This window comes from Coregonus clupeaformis, chromosome 6, assembly GCF_020615455.1.
Source record: "Coregonus clupeaformis isolate EN_2021a chromosome 6, ASM2061545v1, whole genome shotgun sequence".
NCBI lineage: Eukaryota > Metazoa > Chordata > Actinopteri > Salmoniformes > Salmonidae > Coregonus > Coregonus clupeaformis.
In genome coordinates this window covers 11,787,756-11,800,985 of record NC_059197.1, presented here as the reverse complement: position 1 = coordinate 11,800,985, position 13,230 = coordinate 11,787,756, and positions in this window count along the sequence as shown.

Genomic DNA, 13,230 nt, shown 5'->3' with positions numbered 1-13,230 from the left:
GGCAAGTCGGTTAGGACATCTACTTTGTGCATGACACAAGTAATTCTTCCAACAATTGTTTACAGACAGATTATTTCACTTATAATTCACTGTCTCACAATTCCAGTGGGTCAGAAGTTTACATACACTAAGTTGACTGTGCCTTTAAACAGCTTGGAAACTTCCAGAAAATTATGTCATGGCTTTAGAAGCTTCTGATGGGCTAATTGACATAATTTGAGTCAATTGGAGGTGTACCTGTGGATGTATTTCAAGGCCTACATTCAAACTCAGTGCCTCTTTGCTTGACATCATGGGAAAATCCAAAGAAATCAGCCAAGACCTCAGAAAAAAAATTGTAGACCTCCACAAGTCTGGTTCATCCTTGGAGCAATTTCCAAACGCCTGAAGGTACCACGTTCACCTGTACAAACAATAGTACACAAGTATAAACACCATGGGACCACGCAGCCGTCATACCGCTCAGGAAGGATATGCGTTCTGTCTCCTAGAGATGAACGTACTTTGGTGCGAAAAGTGCAAATCAATCCCAGAACAACAGCAAAGGACCTTGTGAAGATGCTGGAGGAAACGGGTACAAAAGTATCTATATCCACAGTAAAACGAGTCCTATATCGACATAACCTGAAAGGCCGCTCAGCAAGGAAGAAGCCACTGCTCCAAAACCGCCATATAAAAGCCAGACTACGGTTTGCAACTGTACATGGGGACAAAGATCGTACTTTTTGGAGAAATGTCCTCTGGTCTGATGAAACAAAAATAGAACTGTTTGGCCATAATGACCATTGTTATGTTTGGAGGAAAAAGGGGAAGGCTTGCAAGCGGAAGAACACCATCCCAACCGTGAAGCACGGGGGTGGCAGCATCGTGCTTTGGGGGAAGTTAAAGCTTGGTCGCAAATGGGTCTTCCAAATGGACAATGACCCCAAGCATACTTCCAAAGTTAAGGCAAAATGGCTTAAGGACAACAAAGTCAAGGTATTGGAGTGGCCATCACAAAGCCCTGACCTCAATCCTATAGAACATTTGTGGACAGAGCTGAAAAAGCGTGTGCGAGCAAGGAGGCCTACAAACCTGACTCAGTTACACCAGCTCTGTCAGGAGGAATGGGCCAAAATTCACCCAACGTATTGTGGGAAGCTTGTGGAAGGCTACCCGAAACGTTTGACCCAAGTTAAACAATTTAAAGGCAATGCTACCAAATACTAATTAAGTGTATGTAAACTTCTGACCCACTGGGAATGTGATGAAATAAATAAAAGCTGAAATAAATCTCTCTACTATTATTCTGACATTCCACATTCTTAAAATAAAGTGGTGATTCTAACTGACCTAAGACAGGGAATTTTTACTAGGATTAAATGTCAGGAATTGTGAAAAACTGAGTTTAAATGTATTTGGCTAAGGTGTAAGGAAACATATGACTTCAACTGTATGTTTCCCAATCTGTGTTTGAAAATGTTCTTGAAATAACAATTAATTTCAAAATCCCACAACCTAACATTTTAAATCAAATGAATATCAATATTCATGTGGTATATGCCTACTAGTTGAATATCCTTTCCATCATCTTACTCTACATAGACAAAATATATGATGTGTTTATGAGTTGTGAATCCCCCTACCATCTCTGCCTGGCTGCAAAAATACATAGCCTCATATAATTCATTTCAAAGACACAAGTAGGCATATTGGACAAATTGGGAAGAAGCGGAATAATAAAATACTGTAAGTGTGGGGAATAACAGTAGTGTTCTAGCACACTACTTACCCTTTATTTTAGCTCTTTGTTAAGAACGAGAATTGTTCAACTGATCAGACTAAATAAAGTAAATTGATAATAAAATCTCCTGAAGACAAGATTACAAATCTGCCCCTACACCCTAACCAAATAGTTTTTATATTTATTGTCTCTCCATTCAGCGCCACTCTAATCTTGAGGGGCGTTTCTTTAAAACGCGCATCCAATCCCCTTGACCCTTTACATAACTAGATCAGTCATATGCTTCAATGTGCCGCGGTTCACACTGCTGTGGCAAGACAGGACAATGATAGTGTCCATTCGCAGATGCTCCGATTTCATAACGATTTGGAGTAGCCTACAGTTGAAAAGTTAACGTGCTTAGAAAAATAAAAGCAGCACTTTTTAATGCGTGTGATATAAGAGGTGTGGCGTGTGAGCATGAGAAGAGGGTGTGTGAGCGTTGGCAGCGCTGCATGGCATTTAGTTGCAACAGCTGGCCACGCGATGGCAGGCACAGATAAGGGTTTGAGCCTGAAGTCTATGGAGCTAGGTCTGATAATTATTAGACCAAACATTGACAGGCCTACGACAAGACATGAAATTACATTAAATATAATATGATAATATGACATGACATTAAACCTGCGGTAATACAACTGTTTAAGTTTAATTATAATATTTTAGCATAGCATTTAAACATAATAAAAACTGCTCAATGTTTTCTTTAGTGATATCTATCTGAGAAGCTATTCGCTAGTATTTTCATTATATGCCCAGTCTGTATAGTGTTCCATAGGTTTGTGGTTAAGTGTGCTTTTGTACTGTCTTTTAGTCTTTCTGTTACCTTTTATTTTACCAGGAAGTCTTGTTGTGTGTTAGGAGGGGGATTGAGTGTGGGGACTTAACGAGATCGTTAACGACAGGAGGAGGTTGTCGGGTGAGGTCGTCGGGTAAGATTGGCTTTATACATAGTTTGGGCTTTGTCGAGTAAAGCTTAAACTATGTATTTAGATTGTAGTTAGGTATTGTAGGTAGTTATCGTGGGTTGTTGTATGTAATTATTGTAGGTTAGTATTGTATTCGGCTGAGCCCGGTGAAGCACGAAGCTAGCTAGCTAACCCACTACCTGGACTAGCTGGCGGGTAGCTACTGGCAACTATTAGCAACGGTATAGTTGTTTCACGCCTGAGAGTGCCTGTAATTACGCCAGCTGGCTGCCTACAATAATTACATACAATAATGCCTACCATTCAGCTGTTTTCTAACCTCATTGTCTGAACCGTTAACGTTAGGTAGTAAGTGGCTACTGTGCTTGAAATTTAGCTAGCTTGTTGCTACCTGGATAGCTACTAGTAAACAATAGCTGGAACGACCTAGCGAAAAGACGCAAACTGGCTGAGTCAATTCAGTGGCTAGCTTTGCACTTGGCTAGCCAACAGTAGCTGCTAGGGGTAAGTCATAACCTACATTTGTGTTTTGTTTTTACATATTGGTAGCCAGAGTCATTCAAGGAATTCGGGACATGGGTGACTAGTTAACGTTAGCTTGGCTCTCTCTGTGTGTTCGTGCCGTGAAAGGAGGGGTTTCTTCTGTGTCTGAAAGCAATGGCTAGCTAGTATGCTAATTTTTCTAGCTAACTAACTGGCTGAATAAGTTGATGACGGACTCGCTCAAGCTGTCGGGACTAACCCACAACGTTAGACACGGACACGAACGATCTGCTTGGCGTGTTGACACACTGGTGGTTTGTTGTGGCCGAGTATTGGTGCTAAACCGTGTTGTTGGAGTCCGGCATGCTAGCTGGCTGTGGCGTCTTATGACTAGGTGCCCTGGATGATTTTCACGGAAGAATACTGTACCAAGTTAGCTAGCTGAATAAACTAAGTTAGTCTATTCCTAGAAAACATTGAACCGCTGTAGTTTACAACAATTATAGTTTCTGAGGTGGAAGTTGGGAGAGTTATATTTGGGTGTTGTGGTGAGGGAGGCCCCGCTCTCTCCTTTCCCAGATGTTTAGTTCATTTCATTCCGATCTCCTTCTTCTACTAATCTCACTGCAACTCCCCTGCATGTCTCCGGCCACTACTTTGTATCATTTTCTCTCTCGCTCTCCTCCAACACTACTCACTCTGCCCCTACTGAGATGGTAATGCGTCGTCGCAACCTTCGCTCTCTCTCTCCCGCTACTCTCTCCTCTTCCATCCTATCATCTCTTCCCTCTGCTCAATCCTTCTCCCTCCAATCTCCTGATTCTGCCTCCTCAATCCTCCTCTCCTCCCTTTCTGCATCCTTTGACTCTCTATGTCCCCTATCCTCCCGGCCGGCTCGGTCCTCCCCTCCAGCTCCGTGGCTTGATGACTCATTGCGAGCTCACAGAACAGGGCTCCGGGCAGCCGAGCGGAAATGGAGGAAAACTAGACTCCCTGCGGACCTGGCATCTTTTCACTCCCTCCTCTCTACATTTTCTTCATCTGTTTCTGCTGCTAAGGCCACTTTATACCACTCTAAATTCCAAGCATCTGCCTCTAACCCTAGGAAGCTCTTTGCCACCTTCTCCTCCCTGCTGAATCCCCCCCCTCCTCTCTGTGGATGACTTCGTCAACCATTTTGAAAAAGAAGGTTGACGACATCCGATCCTCGTTTGTTAAGTCAAATGACACTGCTGGTCCTGCTCACACTGCCCTACCCTATGCTTTGACTTCTTTCTCCCCTCTCTCTCCAGATAAAATCTTGCGACTTGTGACGGCCGGCCACCCAACAACCTGCCCGCTTGACCCTATCCCCTCCTCTCTTCTCCGGTGACCTTCTCCCTTACCTCACCTCGCTGATCAACTCATCCTTGACCGCTGGCTATGTCCCTTCCGTCTTCAAGAGAGCGAGAGTTGCACCCCTTCTCAAAAAACCAACACTCGATCCCTCTGATGTCAACAACTACAGACCAGTATCCCTTCTTTCTTTTCTCTCCAAAACTATTGAGCGTGCCGTCTTTAGCCAACTCTCTTGCTATCTCTCTCAGAATGACCTTCTTGATCCAAACCAGTCAGGTTTCAAGACTGGTCATTCAACTGAGACTGCTCTTCTCTGTGTCACGGAGGCTCTCCGCACTGCTAAAGCTAACTCTCTCTCCTCTGCTCTTGTCCTTCTAGACCTGTCTGCTGCCTTTGATACTGTGAACCATCAGATCCTCCTCTCCACCCTCTCCGAGCTGGGCATCTCCGGCGCGGCTCACTCTTGGATTGCGTCCTACCTGACCGGTCGCTCCTACCAATTGGCGTGGCGAGAAGCTGTCTCCGCACCACGTGCTCTCACCACTGGTGTCCCCCAGGGCTCAGTTCTAGGCCCTCTCCTATTCTTGATATACACCAAGTCACTTGGCTCTGTCATATCCTCACATGGCCTCTCCTATCATTGCTACGCAGACGACACACAACTAATCTTCTCCTTTCCCCCTTCTGATAACCAGGTGGCGAATCGCATCTCTGCATGTCTGGCAGACATATCAGTATGGATGACGGATCACCACCTCAAGCTGAACCTTGGCAAGACGGAGCTGCTCTTCCTCCCGGGGAAGGACTGCCCGTTCCATGATCTCGCCATCACGGTTGACAACTCCGTTGTGTCCTCCTCCCAGAGTGCGAAGAGCCTTGGCGTGACCCTGGACAACACCCTGTCGTTCTCCGCTAACATCAAGGCGGTGACCCGATCCTGTAGGTTCATGCTCTACAACATTCGGAGAGTACGACCCTGCCTTACACAGGAAGCGGCACAGGTCCTAATCCAGGCACTTGTCATCTCCCATCTGGATTACTGCAACTTGCTGTTGGCTGGGCTCCCTGCCTGTGCCATTAAACCCCTACAACTCATCCAGAATGCCGCAGCCCGTCTGGTGTTCAACCTTACCAAGTTCTCTCACGTCACCCCGCTCCCCCGCACACTCCACTGGCTTCCAGTTGAAGCTCGCATCTGCTACAAGACCATGTTGCTTGCCTACGGAGCTGTGAGGGGAACGGCACCTCAGTACCTTCAGGCTCTGATCAGTCCCTACACCCAAACGAGGGCATTGCGTTCATCCACCTCTGGCCTGCTGGCTCCCCTACCTCTGCGGAAGCACAGTTCCAGCTCAGCCCAGTCAAAACTGTTCGCTGCTCTGGCACCCCAATGGTGGAACAAGCTCCCTCACGACGCCAGGACAGCGGAGTCACTCATTTTACATTTACATTTTAGTCATTTAGCAGACGCTCTTATCCAGAGCGACTTACAGTTAGTGAATACATATTTTTTTATACTGGCCCCCCGTGGGAATCGAACCCACAACCCTGGCGTTGCAAACGCCATGCTCTATCAACTGAGCTACATCCCTGCCGGCCATTCCCTCCCCTACCCTGGACGACACTGGGCCAATTGTGCGCCGCCCATGAATCTCCCGGTCGCGGCCGGCTGCGACAGAGCCTGGATTCGAACCAGGATCTAGTGGCACAGTTAGCACTGCGATGCAGTGCCTTAGACCACTGCGCCACTCAGGAGTAAACTCACCACCTTCCGGAGACATTTGAAACCCCACCTCTTTAAGGAATACCTGGGATAGGATAAAGTAATCCTTCGATCCCACCCTTACCCCACCCCACCACCCCCAAAAAAAAAAAAAAAAACATTGTAAAGTGGTTATCCCACTGGCTATAAGGTGAATGCACCAATTTGTAAGTCGCTCTGGATAAGCGCGTCTGCTAAATGACGTAAATGTAAATGGGACTTGCAGGGGCTGACAAGCAAGTTGACTCTTCCTCTCTTTTTTAAAAAGTTGAACAAAGCAAATGTCTTTTTGAGGTTTTGATGAAGAATGCCTGCATTTTCATTCATCACCTTGCCATACTGTCTAGCACATACGCGCACGCACGCACGCACACACACACACGCGCGCGGCCGCGCACACACACACACACACACATTCAAAGCACAGAGTGGAGGGGAGGACCACCCAAGGGCAACAGGTGATAAATGACAGAGCCCTCCACCACCACCACTATCTCCCCTGGTTCCTCCCTGCCTTTGTCCTGCCCTGTCAGATTCCCCCTCGGCCTCCCCAGCCCTGTTTTAAAAGGCCTTTTCGCTGACATTAAAGAGAGAAGGAAGCGCAAGGCATAATGTCGTGTGGGGGCACGGATGTTTTCTTAAGGTGGTCTCTTCTCGACTACACACTGTCTGAGGTGTGGGGGGAGGGAAACAAAGGTATGTTTTTTCTTCTGTGATCCACTAACCTCTGGAGCTCTACTACACACCCGGTCTCTTATCTTCTCTCCCCGTCTTCCTGTTCTCCTCTCCATGCTGTCTCCAGGGCCGGATTAAGAAATCATAGGCCTCTATAAGTTCCATGACCATTTTAAAACATAACGTTTTTTAAACATTCTGAGAATGAAAGTGAAAATGTAGCATGGTCTGGGAACATACATGTTTAGGTTGCAGGGAGGTTCTGAGAACGTTTTACTATGGTTCTCTGAAAGTTTTCCTGGGAGGTTTTATTAATGTTCTGAGAACGTAGGTTATTTGAACATAGGTTCTGAGAACATCAAATCAAATCAAATCAAATGTTATTTGTCACATGCACCGAATAAAACAGGTGTAGACCTTACAGTGAAATGCTTACTTACAAGCCCTTAACCAACAATGCAGTTTTATGAAAAATTAGTGTTAAGTAAACAATAGATAAGTAAAAAATAAAAGCAGTAAAATAACAGTATAAATAACAGTAGCGAGGCTATATACAGGGGGTACCGGTACAGAGTCAATGTGCGGGGGCACCGGTTAGTCGAGATAATTGAGGTAATATGTACATGTAGGTATAGTTACTACTATAATAATATAATAATAATATGCCATTTAGCAGACGCTTTTATCCAAAGCGACTTACAGTCATGCGTGCATACATTTTTGTGTATGGGTGGTCCCGGGGATCGAACCCACTACCTTGGCGTTACAAGCGCCGTGCTCTACCAGCTGAGCTACAGAGGACCACTATATCTATGCATAGATAATAAACAGAGAGTAGCAGCAGCGTAAAATAGGGTGTGTGTGTGGGGGGTGGGGGACAATGCAAATAGTCCAGGTAGCCATTTGATTAGCTGTTCAGGAGTATTATGGCTTGGGGATAGAAGCTGTTAAGAAACCTTTTAGACCTAGACTTGGTGCTCTGGTACCGCTTGCCGTACGGTAGCAGAGAGAACAGTCTATGACTAGGGTACTGGGCCATACGCACTACCCTCTGTAGTGCCTTGAAGGTCGGAGGCCGAGCAGTTGCCATACCAGGCAGTGATGCAACCAGTCAGGATGCTCTCGATGGTGCAGCTGTAGAACCTTTTGAGGATCTGAGGACCCATGCCAAATATTTTCAGTCTCCTGATGGGGAATAGGCTTTGTTGTGCCCTCTTCATGACTGTCTTGGTGTGTTTGGACCATGATAGTTTGTTGGTGATGTTTCAATAAGACTTTTAATAACACTGTTAGCTTAGGTTAACTGTTTAACTCCAAGCACAGGTAGGACACATGGACATTAATTTGCTTAGGCATTAATCATGCAAACACATTTCGTTTTTTATTGTGGCAAGGCATCAGTGAGATTCAAACCTTTGCTCTTCTATTCTCTATCCATGGAATTAGTCCACTGCGCCACCAGGATGGAGCTAGCATGCCATGTTTTTTTTTTGACTCATACAAAGCTGTTTATCTATTCAAACAGACCCGATTTCAAAGGAAACAAGCACTCATTAAGATCAGGTGTGGCCAATTAGTAGGTGTGGCCAATACTCCTGAACCACTTAACAAGATAGAGAATAGCGATAGTTTTTTTGATGCGGAGAACGGAATGTATATGTTTTTCAATAACATTCTTAGAACGTTCTTTGAACATTACTAATGTTTTCTTGTGGTTTTTATGGAAAGTTATCTTAATGTTTCGAGAACATGACTTTAAATAGAACCATGAGGAAACCTGCAGAAAACGTTATGCTGAAGTACTGAAATTCCCACAGAAGAAAGTTGTTTCTTAACATTCTGAGAACACAGTAGCGGTGCGTGGGTAAAATCACTGAGAAAGCCAAGCCAATAAGAAAGTAATATTACAACCTATGTTGTGATATTTGCATTGTTCGCTATATAACCCATTCGTTCATACGCCCCCGTGATATACAATAAGGCCATGACAACAAACAGACAACAGTCACACAGTGGCAGAATATGCTTAGTTTAATTCTCTGAAAACAAACTTAAAGATACCAAAAACAATTTAGTCCAATCAATGTTGCTAAATATCACGTGGCTGTCCATGGACTGATTTCTGTCTGTGTGTGTGTGTGTGCGTGCATAAAAAATAAGAAGTATGCCAATGCCATCCTCCTCTCTTTCATGTTGGCAAAATGGTCTATGACTCTGTCATAGAGTACGCTTTTACTTTTTGTTTTTGTAGGCTACCTAGCTAAAATGCTTGCTAACCTAACTTTCTTGCATTGGCAAAAATGAACCAGCTTAGTTAGCTAGCTAGTTAATGTGAGCCTACTAAGCTACATTTAGGTTACATATTGAACTTCAATCGTCTCAGGCCAGTAGCAGAATATCTGAATTCATGGTTAGATCAGAATCGCTGTCATAATCATTGGCCTGTACAGAGAATTAAGTCAAAACAACAAGTCCAAATCCACATCTCCATCCATGGTTTAGGAAAGGGCCGATTTAGCAAGATGGCTACTGCAGGACACAAGTAGACCAGAAACAGACATGTTTGTCTGACAATGATGACGTTTTGCTTAGGATGTGATTTGACTGGTGTGAAGCCAAATCCAAACTGGCCTCCTTTGGGGGGCGTTTTGGGGGGCGTTTTGCTGCGCCAGGACAACCCACAGTTGAGCTCAGCTCAACGCTGATTATCTAATTATTATTTTTTATTTTTTTATCAAGGGAGGCCAAATGCTTGCTGGCATCAATCAATTAAACGCTACGGCGTCAACATTCATACTCTTTTGTTCCAGACAGCATCAGATACATGGGCTACACATACTGAGACAGAGGTGCGCTGTTTCCCTCGCTCTGATTATTTCTCCAGTGAGATTCAGCCACTTGCGAATTGATGGAAAATTATGAGAACACAGAGAGACGAAAGATACATTATTTTATAATTTGTATTTTATTGGTCAAATATTTGGGGAAGCCTGGCTTCCTTTGGCAGCCATGAATATACGCCACTGTGAAAAGGTGCCTTTAAATAGAACCATGAGGAAACCTGTAGGAACCGTTATGCTGAAGTATTGAAATTCCTTTGTTTCTTAACGTTCTCTAAACTATTTGAGAACATTCCCAATGTCAAACCAGTTGGAGAACATTCATAAAACATTACCAAAAATTATATTAAATGTAACCATGTCTGACATTTTAGAAAACCTTCTGTTAAAGTAATTAAATACCAAAAAAAGTACATTATTTTGTCAAGTTATTTAAATGTTCCAAAGCCAAGCAACTAACATACACCATTCCCAGAACGTTGTGGGAAGGCTGTATGCAAAATAACCATAGGACAACCACGCTCTCACCAAGCTCTAAAAAACATATGGTCCTCAGAACGTTATGTGCTAGCTGGGTATGGTTCTCAGAACATTATGTGCTATAGCTGAGAGGCCCCCTTCAGGCTCAGACAATCACACAAGATCCATGGTGTTAACAACAATGAGTCATTTTCCACTGTAGAACCACAGTGAATCACCCCAGGTGAGCGTTACAGAGACATTGGCAGACATGGCTATAAACAACAAGGTATACATTTCATTAGTCATCCCAGCAACACAGAGAAACACCTGCTGTTTATAGAGAGACAAAAGTGGTTTTGAATAAATAGCTGTGATATGTGCTTTGTATATGTGTACATATTGTATGTACTGTATATTGAAAGCATTGTCAAAGCTCTGAGCTCTCTGTAGGCAGTGTAGAAAGGAACAGAATGACTAAATTCAAACCTATTTTCTGTCCGAGTAGTGAGCGGAGACACCATACCATGAGTTGTGAGAGAACAGAGCTGCTCTGAGTTGCTCTGAAGGGCTGTATTTACCGAGCCTTCTGCTTGTGTAACACTGTGGGTCAGTGTGGCACATGCCACAGCATCTAATAGCTTATCTACTCCACTAGCTTCATCCAGCGCTGCTGCTGTTGCCGAGTGTCTGTGTTCTCCTACCACATTGACTGACACAGACTCCTCAGGCTACGGAGGAGCATAGAAACGTGAGGAGAGGAAAATTACACCATAATAATAATAATAATAATATGCCATTTAGCAGACGCTTTTATCCAAATTGACTTACAGTCATGCGTGCATACATTTTTGTGTATGGGTGGTCCCGGGGATCGAACCCACTACCTTGGCGTTACAAGCGCCGTGCTCTACCAGCTGAGCTACAGAGGACCATAACAAAGACAGATATCAGGCTTTGAAGAAGAAATGTCGCAAAATAGTCATTCCGTGGGTCACTGTAAATTGGAGAGTCAAACGAAAAGCCTTTATTTGGAATATACTGTAAATCTGCTGTCATCCATTTCTAGTTACCTTTTTCTATGAGCCTACCATCTCACTACATGAGGGGTTAAAACTGGAAAGGCCATGGGCCTTAGCTTCCACGTCACCTCTCTTTCTTATATACAGAGCTTATCACCACTTTATAAAGGTCTCCTTTAGAAAATAGATTCTTTATCTCAATAAGACTTCCTGGTTAAATAAAGGTGGAATAAAATATTAGAGGTGGTTTATGCTTGAAGTCGGTGGTAGGAAGCTCTGCACTGCCAGAGCTGCACGTGGGATCCTGCTGTAGCAACAAGGTCAGAATAGGATCAGAATAGGTAGGGTTCTGGTTATGCCCCCATGCTGATACCCCCCCCCCCATTGATGCTTACATTCTCACAAGAGAGTCTGACTTTTGATTGGAGGGTCTGGCACCTGGTTTGAGGTTGTTTTTGGTTGGACAAGCTGCTATCTGGCATCTGATTGGAGAAGCTGGTTTGAGAAACTAGCTTCTACTTTGAGAATCTGACTTTTGGAGCGAAGGTCATGTTCTAAAAGTGGAATTTCGGTAGAGTCACAACAGGAAGAAACTATGCGGGCTTTTGTTGCAAGGGTTTCAAAATAGAAGCGAGGCTTCAGAACCTACTCGGAGACCTATTGTATTTCAGTAAGCAGGAAAAGCCATGATGTTTATTTTGCTACCGCTGACCGCCTGGCCTTTTATCTATTCCTTATATTTTTCTGTTGGATCCTTTTTTATGTGTTTTGGGTGGCTGTTAATGGTCCACTGAATAGCACCTCTTTATATATGATAATCCACTGAATATGTAGACTTGTGTTAAGTGAAAATAACAATACTACAAGAACAAAGGAACACATGAGGCATTGTAATTGACAGTGTAAACAGCAGGTGTTATTGCTGTCTCTCGGTCTCACCTGAAGTTCCGGCTTTCCCTTCTGGTTCAGTAAGCATAGAGATCCTAGGCCATGGCCAGGCGATAGGTCCAAGAGGGCATTGATGTGCGAGTTAAGGTGGCCCCATAGGCATCAAGGACAATGGTGTACAGGGTACACAGGGGTAAAGACAATACACAAACCAAATGCCAAATTTTATAGGGTAAGTGTACCTTAATTGCCCACGTACCCATTAAGCTCACTTCTATCTTTGGATTAAAATAAAAAAGAACAAAACAAACATTTTCAGGTGTTGAGGCTGCCCTCAGATAAACAACATTTTCGGATATGTTTAGTACCTTCTCAGATAAGTGATCATACTTTATGTAAAATTAAGAGATGAATGTGCTAATATATGCACATGACAGCATATTTCATGAGCATTAATTAATGACTATTTCTTGCCAATTGAAAATACGTTTTTTTCATGCTAGCAGTTGTGCCTGCATGTCAAAGTAACACAGTAGCTACATAACTTGGTGAACTACAACAAGATAATATACAGTATTTCAGGCATTCACAGCTTACATCTTTGAATGCATTTTGTCTTATTTTCCTGTTGAATAAACCTGTATTGTTAAACATGCCATTTTTGTAAATTTTACATTTATCTCAGGTGGGCTTAAATTAAAGGGTACAGTAGCACTATAAGCACACCCTCTATACAGAATGTAAATGTTTAATATGATCAATAATATTGTAGTCTATAGTGTATATTTCTAACCCAAATTTGTGCGCATTTATTAAAGTATTCACCCCCCTGAGTCAATACATGTTAGAATCACCTTTGGCAGCGATTACAGCTATGAGTCTTTTTGGGTAAGTCTTTAAGTGCTTTGCACACCAGGATTGTTCAATATTTGCACATTATTCTTTTTGATATTCTTCTAGCTCTGTCAAGTTGGTTGTTGATCATTGCTAGACAGCCATTTTCAAGTCTTGCCATAGATTTTCATGCCGATTTTCAGTCAAAACTATAACTAGACCACTCAGAAACATTCAA